The sequence below is a fragment of the Zea mays genome, chromosome 3 (assembly GCF_902167145.1).
Source record: "Zea mays cultivar B73 chromosome 3, Zm-B73-REFERENCE-NAM-5.0, whole genome shotgun sequence".
In the NCBI taxonomy this organism is placed as follows: Eukaryota; Viridiplantae; Streptophyta; class Magnoliopsida; order Poales; family Poaceae; genus Zea; species Zea mays.
In genome coordinates, this window is record NC_050098.1 from 178,970,162 (window position 1) to 178,975,357 (window position 5,196).

General features: G+C 46.9%; 1 long non-coding RNA gene and 1 pseudogene across 1 annotated transcript; one reads left to right on the forward strand and one right to left on the reverse strand.

The window, feature by feature from the left end:
• Window positions 1–775: 775 nt before the first annotated feature.
• LOC109945311 (uncharacterized) lies at window positions 776–2,651 on the forward strand. Its single transcript, XR_002268449.1, has 2 exons — window positions 776–1,022; window positions 1,102–2,651. It is a non-coding gene; the product is annotated as an uncharacterized lncRNA (long non-coding RNA).
• Window positions 2,652–3,475: 824 nt separating this feature from the next.
• Window positions 3,476–4,841, reverse strand: LOC103652384 (trimethyltridecatetraene synthase-like; annotated as a pseudogene).
• Between the last annotated feature and the right edge of the window lie 355 nt (window positions 4,842–5,196).

Here is a 5,196-nt window from a genome sequence, read left to right on the forward strand (position 1 = left end):
TATATAGTAAATATTAAAGTTTTGCTTGTGTACTTAAATTATTTTCTTAAAATATACATGGTGAAACAATTTACATGAGACATTCCTATTGAATAAATAATAAATAAATAAACAAAATAAAACCTTACACTTCATGCTGGATTTTCTTGATTGCACATTTATATTTATGATTGTGAACATGGTTTAGAAATTCAAAGCAAGAAATTAAAAAGGAGGTAGAAATAGGAAAACATGAATAGAAATAAAAAAGAAAGGGAAAGACAGAGCGCGTTGGGCTGATTTCTCCCTGCTCTAGCCCATTTGTCCCACGTTCCAGCCCTCAGTCGCCCACACCCTCTTAGGGCTTGTTCGGTTACACCAATCCAGAGGGGGATTGGAGGGGTTTAAATCCCCGTCTAGTCATTTTTGACTAGGAGGGGATTTAATCCCCTCCGATCCCCCTCTGGATTAGTGTAACCGAACATGCCCTTATGGTTTGTTCGATTACACCAATACAGAAGGGAATTGGAGGGGTTTAAATCTTATTCTAGTCATTTTTGACTAAAATGACTAGAATAAGATTTAAACCCCTCCAATTCCCTTTTCAATAGGTGTAACCGAACATATACCTGATGTGTCACCAACGTGCAGGAGCCGCTTTGCGAGTTCAACCGTCTCCATCAAATTCTATTTGAACCGATTGCGGGATCCTCGAGCGGATCTTCTCGTCGTATCCGCCTCTACAAGCTATATCTTGCCTGTAGAGACCCTTGTGATTCTCCCTCTGCCACAAGACGCGAGCAGATCGAGTCATAGATGTCGCTGCCCGTGAATAGAAAGAGTGAGCGAAGAGAGGAGAGAGTCGCTGTGAGAGAAACCCCCGATACGCCAGCGCTGATGCCTCAGGACGGGTTGCGCAAGGGGTGCTTAGGTTCTCGCAGGGAAAAGCTGATGGTCGGGCGTTCGGGAATTTCTCGTCGTCGATCAACATCATCGACGTTCTGCGCCGTAACGCTCTACCACCGTCGATGCTCTGAATGCCGGTGAGAGTACCCCTGTGATTCGCGCTTACCCCCTCATTGTTACACACGGCACCTCATCGTACTTGGTTTGGGGCACCAGTGCATTGGGACATCGTACACTGGTGAGGTAGCCACAACAGACCCGCAAAGCGCCATGGGCAGGACTCCACGCTGCAACACCATCGGTAAGAAACCCTCCAGGTTGTTCTCTTTCCCCCCCTCTCTGCATAGCACTTGCCGTTCTTAATTTGGGACAACATGAGGGCCGGAACAAGGCATGCCAGCGTGGCGCCGCAGCTCTGGGCAAGCGTCGCTACGGCTCGGATCGGAGGAAGAGGAAAGCATGTCGGTCGTTGATTCCAAATGGGATGGATGTGATTAGAATGCTGTGTACACCTTCACCTATTTAAATATGTGTTGTGGGTTGTTGATTGGGCAGATCAAATAAGATTCAGGCATGGGTGATTTCGGATCGTCGATCCGAGATCCAAGGGTGAATATAGCGTACTTGTTCGGCGGTGGTCGGTTCTAATCATGGCCGCTAATTTCAGATCTATTGGTCGAGCGTTCACGTGCGCTATAGCTGCGAGGAAGTTTTATCAAAGAACCCCTTGAATTTGCCATAATCCTCCTATCGCTCGCGTAGACACGAGAATCATAACAAACCGATCCCGAATCATGTAAAAAGACCCCTAAACTCATGAGAATCTAACCCATAGTCCACGGGATTTTCTAGTTAATATAAATCATATATGGTAATGAATTTTTAGTATAAAAATAATTTAGAAAACTTAGAAATTCATATCTTATTCATTTTAATTCTGTTTATCGAACATACGAATTCATGACGACGCGTAGAATATTATTACACAGATTGTTTCCTTGTTTGGTGTAATGTTATTTTTATTTTGTTCTTTGTCTATCTGTACGTATTTATGAGATATAAAGCCTAACTTGGAGAAGTACCTGGAGTTACACCAAAAAGGCAAGTTGTGTCATTGATCACATTGTTTGACCTAATAATATTAAACTTTATGTTCTCACCCTACTTGCACAGCTAGGTTAAATTGATGGGACCTAATAGATTACCTAGTTTTGTTTAGCCTACACCTTGCATTAAAATAAATTATTGGATAGTCTTGTTGTTGCTCCCCTGGTTTTGGGATTAATGTTACATATGAATTATGATAATTCCTTATTACTATTGTTGGCTTTATTATTATGCATGATAAGGTCATTTTGTTAATTGGAACATGGAGCGACCAGCCGAGACAACAGTGCTACCACAAGGGTGGAATAGAACGCTATTGGCTGATTAATTATGGAAGCTAGTGAGGGATAACCTTACGCGAAAAGGGACAAGCGGAGAGCGAATCACTGCAAAGTATATAGGGAGGTTCTCGAGTCAATTTGTCTATGAAAGATTTTCGGATGAGGGATTCCTGTACTTCCTTTTGCCTGAAACCGAAGCGGTTTTTCGAATGCTAGTGGAACTTTATAAAGACCTCGTAGTGTGCTCTCGTCAACTCACCTCGGAAGTGTTCAAGGGTTCGTACAACCCGAGGAAAAAAGAGAACACGACTTGTAGGTAAAGATGTACAACCTCTGCAGAGTGTAAAACTAATATATCAGTTGTGCTCACGGTTATAAGCGGTTCGGACCCTCACATGAGTAAATGATGGAGTTAAATTAAACCGAACATACATTGCATTGTGGGTACTTCATCTATGATCTCTTGTTTAATTGGGATGATATGTACTTATACTTAGTAATTGCTAATAAAATTTTGAACAACAAAGTTAAAAGCTATGCTCAGTCTCAATTATTTTTCTTGGTAAGCCTTACACTACACTTCTTGAGCCCCAACGATAAGTGACCTCATACACACTTTCCCCACACTTATTGAGCGATGACCGTATGAGAGCTCGTCATTGCTATAATCACATCAGGTCAAGAATCAGGTTTTGCGGAAGGAGGATCATGCAAAATAGTTCGAAGAGGTTTAGGCTATCGTTTCCTAGTCAACTATGATTGTGGAGGATCATCGTTGTCATATGGTGTAATTTATTTAGTTATTTTGTACAGAAATTGTATTAAGTAATAAATATGTGACATTATTTTCTGTACACTGAGTCGTCATATGTGTGAAACTTGATTCTGGCACACATGTGAGATACATCTAGATTTGTCCTTAAATCCGGGTGTGACATGTTATTAGTGTATTTTTGTCTATATTCATGATGTATGGTTGAGTTGTCATATGATACATACATGGGTTCTTTGATATGTGATAATGGGGATTGCTGTGTTAGTGACTTGACCTTTGCAAGTATATTTTATATTGTGAAGTGTGAACGATATCGTGTTTGAACAAGAATTGATTTTATGGGCCTGTTTTCTAGTATGTGATGTTAGGTAAAATTATCGCGAGTAATTAGCTTGATAATTTAGATGTTTGCTCTGCCCCTTTACGCTCATATTTTATCACTAGGAACATGCCCGTGCGATGCCACGGAACAAAAATTGCGATCCTCCAATGGACTTAGGACCCTGGCGACGGGCGGCGTGAGTACAATAGTGACGGCAAAATATGTGATTATTAAACATAGATACAACAGCAGGTCAACCATGTCTCCGGGCACGAACGCGCCGCCCTCCCGCCGCCGCCGCTCGCCGTGCTCGCGCAGCACGTGCTCGATGAACCGGTCGAACTTCGCGGCCAGCCGCTTCATCCTGCCCACGTACCCGGTGCGCGTCGAGCCAGCCGAGCCACGACACCATGTCGCCCACGTGCAGCGCGCCGTTGAGGAAGAAGATCTCCTCGATCATCCACCTGAACTCCTCGGGCGTGGCCGCGGCGCCCGGCCCGGCGCCGCCTCGCCCACGTACTTCTTGCCCAGCACCATGCGCGAGATCACGTTGAGCGTCACCATGAGTAGGCGCTCCTTGAGCACCCGTCGTGCTGGTGCTTGTGGCCGGGTGCAGGTCGCGCAACATGGCACAGACCTCCTCGGCGCGCACGCGCTCCGTGAGGCGGAGCTGGCGCACGCTGAGCAGCTCCGTGACCCACAGCTTGCGGAGCTGGCGCCAGTAGGGCCCGTAGTGCGACCACAGCATGCCGGAGTAGTTGTACATGGTGTGCTTGCCGCAGGCCATGCGGGGCCGGTCGAGGTACGCCAGGTCCTGGGTCTTGAGGAGGACCTCGGCCACCTCGACGGAGGAGCCCACGACGACGGGGAAGGAGCCGAAGCGAAGCGACATGAGCGGGGAAGGAGGCGGCTGCGCGCATGGCGGGGAAGGAGGCGGCTGCGGGAGCGGGAGCGGGAGCGGATCCGGCGCTAGGCGCGACTCGCGAGCGAGGATGGAATCGCAATCGGACGGTGGGGATGGACGCAATCGGACGGTCGGGATACAGGCGAGGGCACGATTGTGCCTGATCTACACTATCGTCTTAAGGATTAGTAGAGATAGAAGCTATTGCTGATGCTATTTAAGCTAAAGTTGGACCTCTACATTTCATCATATCGCTGGTGCTATTTAGCTAAAATTGGAGCTCTACGAAAAAAAACATGCCCTCTGAAGTGCGTCCATTACATTCCATGATGTTACATGTTCTTTAACATAAGCGCAAAGTATTTTTTATACTTGCAGAGTTTCAATAATCATAGGTTCACAGCTCTTCTTTCTTTGTGTAGACGTATCGATTTGCAAAATGCGAACGCGGCTATCTCGACCTCGAGAGCCGCGAGCTCGGCGACGAGCCCGTAGAAGTAACACTACTCCCGGACCAGTGCTACTTACTTCTGTTAAATCTTTAGGATTATATTTGTTGGGGACCATAATTAGGGGTACCCTCAAGGCTCCTAATTCTCAGCTGGTAACCTCCATCAGCATAAAGCTGCAAAGGCCTGATGGATGCGATTAAGTCAGGAATCGGTCCATACGAGGGACTCGATCACGCCTCGCCCGAGCCTAGCCTCGGACAAGGGCAGCCGACCCCGGAGGATCTCCGTCTCGCCCGAGGCCCCCCTCCAACGGCGAATGTGTTCCCGGCTCGCCCGAGGCCCTGTCTTCGCTAAGAAGCAACCATGACCAAATCGTCGCGCCGACTGACCAAGTCGCAGGAGCATTTAATGCAAAGGTGGCCTGACACCTTTATCCTGACGCGCGCCCCCCAGCCGGCAGAGCCGAAGTG